The sequence below is a fragment of the Manacus candei genome, unplaced genomic scaffold (genome assembly GCF_025592945.1).
Source record: "Manacus candei isolate 608988 ecotype Guabito, Panama unplaced genomic scaffold, ASM2559294v1 h1tg000052l, whole genome shotgun sequence".
Taxonomy (NCBI): Eukaryota; Metazoa; Chordata; class Aves; order Passeriformes; family Pipridae; genus Manacus; species Manacus candei.
Genome location: NW_026138100.1, coordinates 723,803 through 740,780, shown reverse-complemented (window position 1 = coordinate 740,780; position 16,978 = coordinate 723,803). Strand labels below are relative to the sequence as shown.

The window sequence follows — 16,978 nt, the reverse complement described above, 5'->3', positions numbered from 1 at the left end:
TGCATTTCATCAGGATATGAACATCATTTCACAGATGATTGTCTTCTGCCATTGATCATATGAAGTCAGTATGACATTGCTTTTACCTTCCTCATGTAGGAAGACTTTTTTACTTCTAGTCTTAGCTGCTGTAGCTAGCAAATTGTGTGTATAATAAATTTTGTTTTGTTTAGAGAGTGATAACTGTAAAATAGTGCCCATTTGGAGAAAAAGCTCTGAGACTGAGATTGATGCCTGGAACTTAATGCATCATAGTTGCAATCAAGCAAATATTAGACTTCTTATTTCTCCCATTACAGACCGTAATTCACAGAGTTCTCTGGACTTTCTGTGTTTGAAAAGGAGAAAGAGAACAAAAAGAGCATTAGAAAATCCACACAAACTGGCTTCACAGTCTCTATATATTACCATACAGAAGCTTTCCTGGTCAATTCATTGCATTAAGTAAGAAGACATCTATAAAAGGAAATTTGAACTGATGCAAGATAGTTTGGAGTGAGAGATTTGCATATAGCCTCACTGCTTTGAGTTACCAGCCATAAATTCAAATTGTTTGGTGATGCAATATAGAAGTGTGCATATTTTTCTACCTACATTGCCTGGCTCTTCTTTAGTACAAATTATTCTATACAATTCTGGAATCTGGCTGCAATTTAAATGGCACCTGGCTTGGTACCTGGTTTTCTTACACACCTGGTCAAACTGAGGCTTTGAGTAAATTCTCAAACCATGGTAAGTTACAGTCTGTGCTGGAATGCTATCTGCTGCAAGCCAGTTAAGGAGTAACACAGGCATGGCTTTATTTGCCCTTTGTACTCTTGAGACAATTTCACCTATTTACTGTACTATTTCAGAATCTTCAAATAATTAGCAGTAAAATAAATATTATCCAGTTGCTTTCCTAAAATTTTAGTTTCTGATTAAAATACACATGAGATATATGACTTTTTTTTACCTTGGAAAGTGCACAAGGTTCTCGCTGTTACCCCCCTATCCTCAACTGACCTTACAGTGTCAGTGGAGCATATATATAAGAAGTAATATAAAACAAAGTCCTTCTTGTTGATCCATGAAATAAATTAATCTTTATGGTTAGATGATGCCGATGTCTGCTGTTACATTTTTGTTTCACCACTGAAGGTGTAGTTTTATGACTAGAAAATTATTACAGAGGTTCCCAAGGCTGCTAGCAGTCTTTCAAAAGCAGATGGTGTAAGATTCATTATAGGAGCACTTCTGCCTGTGTTTCCAGGTCCTGTGTAAAAGCCTATTCCCTAAGTGTCTGACATACAAAGTTCAAATTGAAAAAAACCTCTTCCAAGCAGTAAGACATGCTGTGATTTTCATACTCTCATTTCCTTTCTGATGAGCTTGTTTATTCATAGTCCCAACGGCTGGCAAACAACTGCAGCAGATTAGGAAAGTCATAACCAGATATGACCAAATAGAATCACAGACTCATTTGATTTGGGAGTCCAACTGTTAACCCAGCACTGCCAAATCTGCAACTAAGCCATGCCCCAAGTGCCACATTTACACGACTTTTAAATACCTCCAGGGATGGTGACCCAACCACTTCCCTGGGCAGCCTGTTCCAATGCTTGACAACCCTTTCCATAAAGAAATTTTTCCTAACATCCAATCTAAATCTTCTCTGATGCAACTTGAAGTCATTTCCTCTTGTCCTGTCATTTTTTAGTTGGGAGAAGAGACCTAGCAATACTAGAAATACTGGAAAATGCTCAGCAGAGGTCTGTCTTTCTTTCGTGGGCAGGCGTTGAAGGCACGCTCATTTATTTCTGCTGCAAATAATGACGTATCGCTCAAATTTTTACTAATGCGGTGATAAAACCAAATTAAAAGTTCCTGGTTTTACTATCAAAGCAATGCCTCTGGGAGCTTTAATTTGGCAGCAAAATCCTGTTTGACAACACATGCATTTTCTGGGGTTGTTAGAGATTCCACATGTTGACTGTTCCCTCAGACCACGTCCTGTTTGCTAGAACCAGTGCTACTGTGAGATGGTAGGTTAGTAAGGAGAAGCACTAGTACTGCTTTAAGGCTGGAAGGTATCCATGCCACACCAGAGAGAGGATGCTACAATTCAGAGTACCCCTAGCTCCTACTGAAAGATGGGAGAATAAGGACTTGTGACTTCTTTATTCCTTTGCTTTGGTTTTTTGGCTGCACTTTTTTTCAGGTCAATTGTAAAAGCAGTTATTGAAATACTGGCCCTGGTAAATACAGAGTTTTGCCCTTGAGTAGAGCGGTGCCAAGGTTTCACCACAGATTAAAACTGTATTCAACCCTGTTTGTTCAAGGTTCAAAAGTGGTTCCTGGCTTCACACACAGATAGTTTCCTAGAAAGCTGTAGATTAGTCTGATAAAGCATCAGGGGCTGTAGCCAGAGCATATTATTTTATATACTCAGATGCCCGTATAGACTGCTGTTGACATTGCCAGTCATTGCTCATTATCATTGATATTTGTTTTTGTTGCTAATAGCAAACATTGCAGGGGAAAAAAGCATCAGCATATCCCTTTTATTGCTAACCGGTTCCAGACCTGCTTTATCCTTCAGCTTTTGGCACCCTATTTCCACCAGCTCACATCTGTGCTCTGCTAGCAGTATGTCACCCATCTGGCGGAGGACAGGCTTTACCCTGTGTATGGGGCAGTGTGGGCACCAGTGGCACTTGCTGGAAGCAGAGGGAAGTTTATTGTTGGCTTCAGTGCCAGTATGGTCAGGTCACAGACACAAATCTGCAAGTTCAGCATGCTACGTTTGAGATTTTCCTGTCCAAGGCTTCTGGCATGCTCCTCTGTGATGACTTTTGTAAGCCCTTGAGGAGCACAGACCTTCTCCTGCTGCAGTGACCTGATCACTCCAGACAGTGGCCAGCCAGGGCTCAGTGACGTGGCCAGGGCAAAAGAGCAGGAGAGGGGATGACATGAGCTGTACTTCTCAGTGGGACCCTGTGCTTCCCTGGGGTGCTGCCCTGTCCAGGAGCACATGCAATCTGGGATGCCCACACTCTGCCTATCCTTGTCACATCACCTGGCATCTCACATGTGGATGTTCAAGGACGCAGGGAAGCCTGAAAGAAAGTGCCCTGGGCAAAACACACGTACTGGTCTTCACAAAATGAGAACAGCCAGGCTGGTTGGAGTATATTGTCACTTGAAGATCACTGAAGGTTTGTTGCCTCAGCATTACCAAGGTAGGGATTTTAGTCAGCTCTATTGCGTACAAATTAGATATGAGTCTCCAGTTCCTGATGCGTTGCCTGTATACCCTGATCAGAGGTAGCCTCCGTGCATTTCATAACCCATTCCCTGCAGGTGTAAACAGGGCAGCCTGTAGGCTGTCTAATGCATCTAACACATTAATGAACATATCTCCTGGTGCTATGTGCCTTGGACACACAGGCATACACTCCTGCATACATGGCTACAGCAAGTCCTCTGTATACAGTGAGTACTTTTTTTGTGGTCTTTCCCAGAGTACCATCACATGTAAATAGAGATATAAGGTTTATGACTGATTTCACAGTGTACACTAATAACTTATTTTCTGAAACAGACTAGCATCATATGGAAAAGGGAATTTCTATGGGTGATCTCACTTTTAAAGCACAGTGCTAAATGGGAAAGAAGCAGAATGAAAACCAATCACACCACTCCAGTTTAATAACAGGGAAGTATTTGCATTTAATTAAAAAATATGTGCTCTAAAATTCTGATTTGGGCATGATCTTTTCAAATTAGACAGAAATTAGGCAGAACACTTGGAACTGCAAGGTCTAAAGGTAAAGAAACTACAAAGGCACTTCATGCTTTGTGTGTTTACCCTGCTTGTTTTATACATTATTTTTGAAAAGACATCATTGTATGCACCTGTTGGTCTTGTATGTCTATTGTTTTCATTTTGGCATATATTAGTTGATGCATATTCTAGCTGACAGCAAGTTGAAAACCATAGGAGAGCTACTGATTGCTCCTGCCACATTGCCCTGAAGGTAGCAAGAAGGACTGTGACTGAATCTCTGAAGTTCTTACATGTTTTCATGTAGCCAGCGCCATAGTCTTAACTAGGTTATAAAATCAAACAGCAAGGCTAAATTGTCCGCAGTCCTTAAAAATATTTAATATTTATTTTCCAAATAGGTGGAAGAGAGAGTCAACAGCCATATTCGCTGGCGTAGTGAACCAAATTGCCTTGACTGGAACCATTACTCACTTGCACCTTTGATGGCAGCAGCCAGGTAGGAGAGCAAAGGAAGAGTGATTTTGCATGAACTGAGGGAGCGGGTCTGAGTGCATAGTTTTTCATTCTCAGAAATGATTATGCGTCCTTTTGTTACAACTGAAGTCAACTCTTGCTGAAATCAGAAGCCTTTGTCTTTTGAGGCAGATTACGTGTTCTGTCTTTGCTTTGTCCACATACTTAGTTTACCACTTTCCCTTCTCTTACACAGTTTTTGCATTAAGTACCCAGGAAGCACACTTTTTGAACCAAATAACGAGAAAAATGTGCTCGTAAAAGTAGAAGAAGAAATGGTGGGTGAGGTTTTTATATTTGAAATGTTTGGGGTTTTTTATTTAAATTGTCCTAAAATTTAAGTTGGTGATTTCTGCTTGACCATCTTGTCATTTCAAGTGCACCATTGACAATACTGTTCAAGGTTTAATTTTTCCTCTGGGTCTTGAACACTTGGGTACATAGAAATTGCTGACATTGTTATATACAATAACACCTAAGCTAGCTTAAAGTTAGTGGGTGCCCAACAGCAGTCTTACTGTGGCATTGGTTAGTTCAGAAGACAGTTTATCTTGTCAAGAAAAGGTCTATTTTCAGGTACTGATTGCAGCTCCACGTTTATTTGGGTTGCTAGTCACAGGTTGGACAGGATTCACATTGACTTGGTCTCGAAAACTGTGCCTGTGTACACACAGTTACTTTTGTTGCTGTAGATGACCTGAAGCACTGAGAACCTCCTTTTCTCTCATCTTCTCTGTACAGACACATCCTTGATGGTCAGAGAATTGTCGGCCTTCAGAATTTAATAAGATTAGCTTGAAATAGTGAAAAGTTAAGAAAAACATTGACACTTTTTTTTATTATTATCCAATATTTATCTGCAGCCATAGGAGCTAGGTATATAAGGAAGACACTGGAGATTCTCATGTGATATCATGACCACAGGAGAAGGTGTTCAAAGAAAACACAGAACCTATATTGAGGTAATCCTTCCCAGGCTTTTCAGAATTATATAAATAATGTTGGACCTCTGTTTCATTCCATATATAAACTGAAGGAAAGAAGGGGTTAAATGGGCAATCCGTTGAACTTTTGCTCAACCCTGGAACTGATCCCAAATATTCTACAGACCAGGGTGGTGCTATATGGAATGTCTCTTCTTATGGGTCTCTCTCAAGGTCCTTGCAATGGAAGTCATGTGTATCTGTGTTTTTCTCCTCTGCAGTCTCTTAGAGCCAAAAGAGGTATTTCCCCACAGCCTGGGATCAGAGGTGGGTGAGAGGGTGCAAATGGATGGCTGTCAGCAGGGCTGTTACCAACAAACATGTTGGCAAAAAAGGAGGCATCACCCCCACCAGAGGTCCTGTGGAATTTCTGTTTAAAGTTCAGCAGGAAAACAAACTGTCCTCATGCACCCCTGAGCTCTGTTGCCAGTTTGGAAAGCATTAACAGCGTGTGAAATTTATAAGCAGGAGTAATGGAATACTGCTGCAATATGGAAACCTAGCCCTGACTCATCAGGCAGGATTTAAGTGGAAAACTGAGAAGTTTGGTACACAAGAGCATGGTGGCCATCCTCTGAAGTGGGGTTTTAGCATAAATTTTTCAAGTTTCGTTAGCATGTAACTTAATGGTACTTGGGTGCATTGGGCATTATTGCTGTGGCTCTCCTGAACGCTGAGAACCCTCTCCAATAATGTGTCAGCCAAGTAATGGCATGCTTCACTTTTTGCTTGGAACTATTGAATATTAGAATAGATGCTCTCAATTAACAGAGTTCAAACCGATGTTATTGTAACTATGAGAATATGTATCACTACCTCATGTGCTTAAGGATATTAAGGCAAGTACTTAATACTGGTAGTAAATACGCTGTGTGAGCTAATAAAATGCTCCCATTAAGAAAGTGAATCCTGTTATGCCTACTTCACAGGTGAAAGCTTGCAGTCTGATTCCACCACTAGATACAGAGTGGTAGGAAGGCAAATTTTCTCTGAAGACCAGAGCATGTAATGTTGCCAAACCAGCAGTCCCAGGCACCCTTCAGGGAATGATTCCTTCAGCTGAGCAAGATTGCTCAAACTGTGGTGTGGAGGACTAGCTGCTTTATTTTGGCTGAGAATCCTTTGAAGATACTGGTCCTGATTTTCTACCGCCTGAAACCTTTTGCTATTTATACCTGGGTAAAGTGAATGCCGAGCGAGCATAAAATGCCACTACCCTAGTGCTAAAGGAGCTGTTATCCACTTTACCCAAATATAAATTACTATGCAAAGGGTGAAGCAAGTTCAAGGTCTCTCTTTTTGTTGTGACATTGCCCCCAGATCCCGCTGGTCCTTGCTCACAGTGTAAACAGAAGGAGGCTGTGTCTTCCTGCAGTTTCGAGCTCAAGATGTGCAACCTCGGGGGGGGGAGGGAGAGCACTCATTTCTGGTCCCACTATTAGCCAGAGAGAGGAAAAACATGTTCTCTCACGTCCCGGAGGAGGCCGAGCACGGTGGCAGGGACAAAAAATTCATTTGCCAGTTCCCTGACAACCTGGGGTAGGGAGAATGAGACTGGAAAACGTTCAGACGGGGCAGAAGCGGGCACTGCACCCTCCAGGCTCCCGGTTTCGGGCACGAAGGGGCTGCACAGGCGGAACCGCGGAGGCTCTGGCGCTCCCCGGGGGCCGCGGGGACGGGGGGGCGCTGGCCGCGGGCCGGGGCCGAACGGGGCGTGGAAGGGAAAAGCCCGAGCCTGGCGCAGCTTCCGCCTGGCAGTCCCTGTGTCCCCTCGGGCAACTGCGGCACCCTCCTGCTGGCGAGGGGGTGCGCCTGCGGGGAGGTGTCCATCTTCCCAGTCTGTTTATTTCAGTGTCCCCACCTCCCCCCCCCCCCCAAACCCCAACAAAACCAACACCGAGAAGCCATAAAAATCAGCGCCTGTTTAATGAAATTTAACAACTTCATCGCTGCCCGTACGCAATATATGGCTCGCACAGCCGCGGACGGCGCTGTGATAGCTGGTAGCGCATTGACATGAGGAAGGACACGGTCCTTGAGATCCTCTGGCTCCGCGACCTACTGCCTTCAAACTAGAGCAGAGACAGATAAGGATATCGTGAAGGATAAATTTGGCGTTGTGTATTATAAAGCTGAATCCTTAAAAAAAAAATCTGCATACTTTTGGCAGTATTTCATATCTTGTAATAGAACCCATATATATTCAGGCGTATTTTAAGCAGAATATGGTGTACTGCGATTTCTGCTATCTAAGCAAATATCTTGGTAATTTAAAAACAGAGCTGGTTTTTTGTAGCCAGCATTGTATCAATTAAGTAACGATGCTGGCCTGTGGTAGGCATCCTGGGCTAGGGTCTGCCAGCTGTCCTGAAGCCACTGAAGGCGTTCAGAGCTGACCCAGCACAGGGTGAGGGCATCACTGTCTGGCTCTCCCCGGGCAGAGCTGTGTGTTGCAATGTTCGCTGCTGTGAAAGGGACATTTTTAAAAAGCAAAAAATGCAAATAATTTTGAATTATAGGCAGCAGGAAGGATATGTAGATAAACCTCTATATATGTTTCATTTCTGTATAATTTCTGCAAGTAACCTATCTTTTGTTAGGTATAGGGGGTCATAACAGCATGAACACTGAACCACTGAAACCCTCACTTGATGGGATTAATTTTATCTTACTTCCAATACATGTATATACCTATTTGCATCTATGTTTTCCTCTGTCTAAAAATATCTTAAGGTTACAGATTCAAGGCTTACAGCTTCAATGAAGACATAGAATGAACAACAGCAATTTTAAATCTGCCAGTGACATATATGCAGAATTATTGTGACATGCTATACTGTAATAACCCTAAATTAAGTATTTCAAAATGCGGACAATACACTATACTATTATGTTGGTCTTTAAAAGTAGTCCTATGAACCTTACTATGTTCTTATCAGAAATTTGAAGTATTTACATTTTTGAAAAAATTACGTAATATCTAGTGCCCTATGCAAATCTGTGTGAGTGGAGTCTTTTGCTCACTGACGCTTTGTTAAAAAAGTTCTCAGACTGCAAAGTTTCAACCAGTTGGGAATCTCAGATCCACACTAGGAGTTACCTCCAGATGGCTGCACTTTCATTTGGTACCAAGCCTCCTAGCATCTTAGCGTTAGCATGTGATGTGTACTGGTGATGTGTACTCTTCCACTTGTTTTTGCCAGAATATATACAGGGCATTGTATGGTAAGTTTTGACACATGGTGTAGCTCAAAGAAAAGATGAGAAGGAGAGTGTGGGGAGAGAAAAGAGGGAAAAGAGGAGGACAGGAAAGGAAGGGAATAAGAAAATGCAGCAAGAGGAGTTTATGTCAGTGTAATGAATTCAGTCTAACTGGCAAATACAATCTGACTGCAAGTTGTGGATTTCATTGAATTTGATCCAAGAAAGACACAGCTGAGAAATCTACAGGAAGCAATCTTTTCCTGGAAGTATGCAGCTCCAAACTGTACAAATTCTTCCACTGGTTGTAAAATGTCTGTCTGCCACTGAACCTGTGCCATTGGATACTTTGGAAGAGAAAATAGTGTATTGAGATAGTCAACTAAAGAATAACAAAAAACATAATCTACTAAACGTAGATTTTTGAAAGAAGAAAACCTATATAATTTGAAGTTGCCAGTGAAGCCCTAGTGATAAAGACAGTTAATCATTTCTGGTGCAGCTGCTTCCTGACATTTCTGCAAAATGTTGTGGAAAAATTAATGAAGGTTCGTTCAGTAATGGTTTCAAGCTTGGCTAGTGGAAAATATGACAGTATTTCCATCGTCAATTAAGAACAAGCAAGGCTTTTTTTTCCGTAGGGGAAGTGGTATGCAGTTTGTACTGCACAGGAAACTGTAGACTTGAGAGCAGCTGTGTGATAGTAACAGGTATGCAGAGAATATGGAGAAGGGCCCGGGCCCTCTTCTCTTGTCACATGTGCTTCAGTATAGTAGAACTAACTCTGTTATATACTGGAAAAGACAGTTTACACTCTCTAGGATGTGCGATATTCTTCAAATGCCTGACTATGAAAATCAATGCCCTTCTTGTCACTTCAGTAACAAAGCTTGCATCAATAAGGTTTTCATTGCAATTTTATTTTGTTATTGTGATGTCTCAAAAGACTAATTCCTTCAGGTAGAGAGACACAGGGTTTTTTTAACCCATCTCTGAAAATCAAGTTACTTGCAATTTGACTTTGCGTGTACGATTGTTAAAACCATGGAGCATGCCTTGGGGAGCACATGTGCTTGCTGTCCTGCCTGGGTGCAGAGCAGCAGTAGCCCTGCTGTAGCTGACTAGTCACTTTGTGGTTAGAGCTAGAGGGGAACTTGCTGGCCTCGTGTACAGTATGGACATGGGCTCTGCATGTGTGCGAACTCAGTATCACGTGTGTGTATGTAGTGCTGCAGATAGCCAAGAAAGCATGTGGTTTAGAAACATGATCATGTCCAGGGGGTGCATTCCCATCACAGATCAGCATAACTGAAGGTCAGTGTAGCAGCTGAGCAGTGGCCTTTGTCCACTCCTTCACCTTGTAGCCCTCAGGCCCTGGCAGGCAGCCAACTGCCAGCAACCTCCTCAATGGCACCTTGGGGGTCCTGCTCCTTCCATAGCTCTGCTGTGCTTGAGCTCCTCCAGCTCGACTCAGTTTGGGGGATGCTGGATCCACTCTACTGTTGAATGGACTGTATAGGACAGAAGGTAGCTGGGAAAGAGGCAGTGTCACTCATCAGAGTAAGCTGTAAATACCAGTCCCATACAGTCAGTAGAATGAACTTTTTTGCTCAAAGGGACCTAAATTTTATTTTGTGTTAAAAATGCATTGTTGTAAAAATACAGGCCTGGTACAGAAATATTGCAAATCTCTGCAAATGTTTCGGTGAATGATTTAAGTGTTCAGTGCCTTTCTGGACTGTGAGGGGTTGTACAAGCCTGCTTACTGTAATAGCTTTTTTCTTCCTCTTGACATTCTGAGATACTTACAGCCCTACCATAAATATGATTTCCAGCCTGTTTACACAGTATGATGATTCATGTTAAAGTGGTTAATAGAATATGTATTATAATGAATGGTTTATGCTTTCCTAATATCACTGTAAAGGGGTGTTCCTTCTGCAAGTTTAGAAGACCCTTAGCAAGCTCACTAAAAATGTTTGTCTTACTCTCTGTGATTGTAGCTGTAGAGCGTGTAGTTCTTACTGACAGCTTTCACCCATTGTAAAACAATTAATAACAATGGAGTTATACCAATGATTTGTGACCATTCACATAATCACATAAAAGTCAACCCCGAGTTCTCTTTCCCTGATGCAAGCTACTGTGAGGAGCTTCATTTAAGGTTCTCCCAAACCTGCAATCCCTAGTGCAGGCAAACCTGTTGCTGAAGTCAATGACAGCTTTGCCAGTGTCAGAGCTATCAGAGCATTAGAGACAGCTCATATAAGAGCCTGTAATTAGTCTTGATTTGGGACATTAAAAAATTAATCCTTCAAGCATCACATCTATAACTATATGACACTGCAGTCAATGTACTGTCATGCCTGTAGTGGGACCGTGTGTGTGCTGCAAGGGTATGCCTGGGAGTAAGAGAAAGATGAAGACTCTGCTCTTGCAGTTTATCTGATGTGGGAAATCTGAGGGCGCTGGGTCAGACATGAGCTGCTTTTAAACTTCTCAGCATGAGGGCTGTGCCTACAGCTTCTTAGGAATTTCCCATAAAAACAATTTGTCAATTGAAAGCGGAATTTCCACAAGAACAAGTTTTCCACTGGAAAATCTCCATATTGCTATTTTTATTTTTTTGTTTCCCATGGAAATCTCTGAATGAAATACTTCCCTTTAAGTCACCTTACTCCATGAAGATCTTTGATTAGCTGAACTGAGCTAAAATGGTTTCAGTTGCCATTAAGTTGCATCTGCCTATTATCACACTTGTCTCAGGGTAAATGGCAATACAAAAACTTTATGCTTAAGAAGTTTCCGTGGGCAGGTCACCTTGACAATCTTCATGTCCCACACTGTATTGCAGTCACTTGTGTGAAAAAGTCTACTAACTACTAAAAAACCGATGTCAAAGTGAAACAAGTTCTAAAAGAGAGGCCCCAAACCCTGGGAAACCAGGGAACCCTTGCTCATTTGTGAACTTATATCTTTGCTGTTCAAACTCAGTTTCCCACATTTGTGTATCTTTTACTGGTCATTTAAAATGTCTAGGAGAGTTGTAAAACTCTTGGATTCCATTTAACATTAATGGGGAATAAAAAGTAAGTACATTTAAGTGACTATAAAATTGGCTAAGGTCATACGACAAGGTGAAGGACTCCCACACACATCTTGCTTCATTGTCTGCCCTGACAGTCTCTACGAAGGGCAGCTGGATAATGGATGGGACATTACTGTAGATGACTGGACACCTGGTGCTGAGCATATGGGAAGGGAGAGGAATGCTGATGGCACCAAGGTGTTCATCATGTCACACAGTGATCTCTTATGCATGAATGTTAAAATAGAATGAATACACATACCACTTTTACTATTTAAACTAGCAGTTTGAATAGTTCACCAAGATTTGTAGTAGGTGCTGGGTTCTCTTTATCGTACTGTGTCTCCAGACTCTTATGAATCTTTTTCTTTGTGTTGCTATCTCTCAGCAGTTCTTCATCCTGTTCTCATTTAGACATGCAGCCAGTTCTACTCACAGCACTAGACCTTTGGCTATATTGGGTGGTGACCAGCTGGCAGCTTTGATGATCATGACCGGTTGCATGTACAGAGTTCTAGTCCCTGCTGTCCCTGAGAGAAATGTCCTCTATGAGGAAATGGGCTGTACCAGAAAGTGCACTGCATGACAGCCAGTGCACTGGAGGAAGCTCACTATCTACATGAGTGTGAAGGCAGGTGCAGATTTCTTCACCCGGTGGACACAGGAAGCAGCATGGTCAATGTCTGACTTTCCTTCAGGCAGCCTTCTCTGTGCTTCTCAGAAAGGCATGGGAGTTGTGGTTAAATATTACAGTCTAATCTTTTACTTGCTAACAGACCAAAGAGGAGCTAAGTAACTTTAAGCCATTGGCTCCATTTTAAGTATCTCTTCCATGTGACAAAGGGCAGTTGACTCTCAGTCGTATGTTCCAAATGAATGACTCAGAGTGAAAATCCTGGGCTACCTTCACCTGCAGCAGAGCACAATGCCAGCACATCTAATGCACCCTGCTCTGTCCCTTGTTCTGCCCTTCTCGTAGGATTCTCTGTATTTCCCATTCCCTCTTATTCTGTCACTGGTTTGTTTTGACCATCATAATTTTCACTGAGTAGCTTGAATCAGATTTGTGAACGCTGAGTCTGAACCTTCTTCCTTCTGAGAGGATAGAAGTGATGGCTTATGGAGAACTTGCTTGACTGTGAAATCAGGAGGGGTTTTTGAGAGCTGCCTTAGCCATTAGCCCAGCCAGCATCACCATTCTTACCAGATGATGGTGGGATCCCTCCTCGCCCCAATCCCTTCTGCTTCCCCACTGCTCAGCTGCTTCAGTGGTGCTGAAGACAAAGGTGACAGATCTGAGTAGAAAGAAGAGGGGGCACATAAGGACTGGTCATTAATTCTTTATTTAAATATGTCAACAGTTGCCTTTAGGACATACCAACGTAAGCCACTGGCATTCAAGGGAACACCAAATAGGCTTTAAATGTTAACAGCAAAGACTTAATTGTGCCAAAAAGCTGAATATGGTTTCAAAGATAACACAGTGTGACTCCACCATTTTCACCTGTGTGCTGTGCTTTGGGGAAAAAATAAAGCCTACTGCACATTTAATCCTCTATACTAAAAGGGAAGGTATTCCTCAGTTGTAATTGAAACTGGAGTTTTTATTCACCTGTTAGAATTTGAAGACTAACTGAAGGAAGGATCATAGCAATTATTCCCACCATTTGGCAAGAAAGAAACAATTGGCAAAACCTACATTCGTGACAATCAGCTGTATTTCATGGTTGCATTGCAAAGGCTACAAATGGCCTCAGTTCTAAATTTAAGATAGGCAGAAATTGTTCTGTTTAGCGTGTCCTAAAATTATCCAGCACAGAAATACTTTGGGGAAGTGTAAAAATGAATTCTCAATTTTTCAAAAGGCAGCTTAAAGGGGAAGGCATGCTGATGTGGAAGTATTGAATAAATACCATCTCAGTAACAATTTTACCAAATGTAGGGAAGAGTCATACACGTCATGTCCTTGTTATAAGATTCGTGGAGAAAATACTCCCACTCAGATAGAAATTCACTGTAAACAGCTCTCTTGCTGTTAGAGCTGATGTACTTTTGAGGATGCAGTGGCTCTTAGAAGGAGTGGAGCATGTTGTGCAATAATGTGACCTTATGTTGCATAGACACTTCCAGTTTTGGAATGTGAAATGTCTGAAACTGGGAGTGGGTGGACAAGAGGTGGAGCCAGTCAGGAGCCTGGGTGACTGCGTTTCTGAGAAACTCTCTTCTGCTGGTGAGTATTGCTATTTTGCCTAGCATACGACTAAAGCCCTGAATAGTGCTAAGTTGAACCACTAAACAATATCAAGTTTCAAATGGACACGGAGCTATAGGGTGATATTTTGGAAGTTAATTTTATAAAACCTAATTGAAAACAAGGCTGAATTCTTTCAGACCCGAAACCACAGCCTCCCAAAATGCGTCAGAGACTCTTGATGCTGCAGCGAGGTCAGCTTCCCTCCCCCCACTTTACCTGTGAGTCAGGACAACTCTATTAAAGGAAGCTTTTATTGGAGGCTCTTGGTGGAAAGGTAGACAACATGCAGTTGGTGAGGACACAGTGGGAAAGAGTTTGGATCCTGTGTCTACATAAATGGTCAGCAACAGGGAGAAGACCATTTTTTTCTGGAGAACAGAGGATACTGAGGAAAGAGTAGTGTTTGAGCAAGAGGTAGGTTTGACTGATTTCACCTTCTCTCTAATTAAAACTTGGATTCAGAGTCCACTCAAGCTGTCATCGTATCCATTTCTCAAGTGGGACAAAGGCTAAGTCTCCTGTGGGTTTGATGCTTTCAGTGCTTGTCCACGGTTCCATCTGTATCTACTTTTGTGGAAAATCACAGAAAAATAATCTTACAGCAGCACAGTTCACTTGAAAAAATACCAAGGAGGGAACAGAAAGTGTTCGACAGGTGGGAATTTCAGAGGTGTGATCTTGATTTTCAGGCAAGGCAGACACCTTTTTAAATAGAGACATCCTGTGGGGTAGTCATCCACTTACTCTTTCCTTTGCTATAAATCTAGACCTGCTCATGGGTGGATCAACACTACTGGGACTTAAAAATATCCGTGAGCAACGCTGTCCCATTTGTATTAGTGTACTTTAACTTTTTCCTTGTTGTTTTTTATTGCTGTTATTACCTGGACTGCTCTAGCAGAGTGTTAGCATGGATGAAATTCCTGTAACAAGCAGTATTTTGACAACTTGAATCTATGGTTTTAGATGTGTTCTTCTTTTAATGCTGGCAGGTGATCTGTGCTTCCTGGACTCACTCTTACTGCTACTGGAAGAAAGGTATCTTGCAGCAGCTCTGTGATTAAAAAGATGTTTCTAGAAATAATTTACAGTATCAGTACTTTTATTATTTCTATGTGAGATTGCTAGCCACAGGAAAGAGATCCTGGAAACCAGCTGTAGTCATTTAATTCATGACCTGATGAGCACCTTGGGTGAAAAGCAGAGCATGGTCCTGGTCATGCAAAGAGCTGACCTACCCGCGCCTTCAGCCCAGTGGGTAGCTCTACATTTGAGTGATTTTCCTGAAAGCACTCCGTGTGGAGTTTTCTGCTATATTGAAAGCTTATGTTTTACTGGTTTGATCCACTTTCCATTTCACTGGTGGATTATTTCTGTTAACTTTCCCACAAGCTGATTCAGACTGCATAAAAAGGGGGGGGGGGAGGAGATTTGAATTTGTATACATGGATGGTACATTTTATAAGCAAATTCATCAATGCTTTGTTCCTAGAAGCGTAAATAACCTTTTCTTTAAAAAATGAAAAACTACTGGATGCACTTGCGGAGTTCATCTAACTGCCAGGCATTCATTAACAAACGCCCAGGCAAATGGACCTCTTTATGCAGATATGTCTGAGTCCATATGTGTATGTATTCGTATGTGGAGTTTGAGTTGTAGAAAATAGACTTGCTGAGGCAGGTATCTGCCTGAAGTTACATTTATGTTTTCCATTCAGAAAATATCTGGTCTAAAGATGGTTGTGGTGGAAAAATAAATATATATTCTTAAAGCATAAAGCAGGGCCATGGTTTATCTGAGCTTTATGATGAGGGAAGGAGCAGGTGGACAGACAAACCTGAGCACACCAGTGTGGTCTCCCAGAAGGGGTGAAGAACTGCCCCTAGCAAAGGATGTCCCTGGACATCTTGGCAGGACTAGCTGCCACATTCCCCTGTAGTGTGATTCATCAAATTGTTTCCCTGTTGCACAAGATGGAAGTTTGTTTCTTCTGCCATCTGCCTGGTTGCCTGCTGTCCAAACCTCCTCTGAGCAGTCGGTAGGAAATGTGGCTGCCTTTGACCTCCACTGGCCTTTTTCTGGCCTTCCTCTGCCCTTTGCTCTTTCTGGCAAGGTCCTGATGCAGGCAGACTCCAGGATAGCAGCTTAACTGCCAGCATCTTCCAGCTGCCATGTGAAACTGCAATTTGATTCACATCAGTTCCGTTCTTCCTGCTTTTTTTTTCTAAGCAAGTTTATATAGAATATAGAAGTTCAAATCCTATGTTAAGATTAAATTTGACATCCTTGAACAGATCAAGGAGAAAAGCGAATTGTTACCCTGAAGAAAGCTATGAAGAAAAATACCAGACTGGTAGCTTTTTTGCTTTTAAGTTTTGCTGATCAGAAATCAGAGGCTGAATTTTGGATCAAACATCCATAGCGGTTTTGCAATCAAATACGCCCAGCTTATGAAGATGCATACAACAGCTCCTCCAGCTTGCTCTAATGAACCGGCAGCTCTTTGTTGATGCTAGCAGAGCAATTAGGCTCCCTGTTATGCAGTTGCATCTGAGCAATGTGGTTTATTTTACTCAAGCAGACCTCACTGATCCACAATTAAAATGGCATTTTCATCTCACACTTAGGGGTTGAGGAAAAGCTTTTGAAGGTCTTCATTCCTCTGATGATGAGCTTGGTAGAGGAACAAAATCATACAAGGGTTTTTTTGTTGCAGCAGTTGGGTCGTGACTGAGACAGTTGGCTACTTCATTATAGCAAACATGTAGGTGGCCTTTCTCATGTTTTGAGATCCAAGAGAGGAGCTGTCACTTGACTGACACCTTTGAGGGGAGTGGAGTCTTTACAGAAGAAGGGTCAGGTCAGCTGTGCCATATGCAACATGCACTGACAGTGAACCCTTTCCTCTCAGCTGCTTTAAAGTTAGAGATTCCATCTTTCTGGCAGAATCAGATCCAGGTGGTGAGATTACCCTGAGTTCGAACAACTTAAAATGTCTGTAATTTTTTGCTCTTGCTTGATTATGGTATTTATAGTTCATTTTTACCTGTGCTTTCTCTTCAGTGTAAGTTACTAGCAGACTTCCTTGCTGTAATGGTTCTTCTGCTATGAGGAAAAGATTGAATGTAATTTGGAGGATGATTAGGGTGAGATCAGCACTTGAAACCCG

At 42.0% G+C, this 16,978-nt stretch overlaps 1 protein-coding gene across 8 annotated transcripts in view; it reads left to right on the top strand.

Moving 5' to 3' along the window:
* The window catches only part of HIVEP2 (HIVEP zinc finger 2), a 138,520-nt gene that overhangs the window by 82,315 nt on the left and 39,227 nt on the right, over window positions 1-16,978 (top strand). For 5 of the 8 annotated variants that reach the window (XM_051801596.1, XM_051801592.1, XM_051801594.1 and 2 more), the window contains one exon: window positions 4,168-4,265. The exons of 1 other annotated variant lie outside the window; for it this stretch is intronic. The gene's annotated coding sequence lies outside the window, so the exon portion shown is untranslated. Of the gene's footprint in view, window positions 1-4,167; window positions 4,266-4,478; window positions 4,561-5,145; window positions 5,245-16,978 lie in introns of all 8 variants that reach the window. 2 more of the 8 variants (XM_051801595.1, XM_051801593.1) reach the window with 2 other exon arrangements.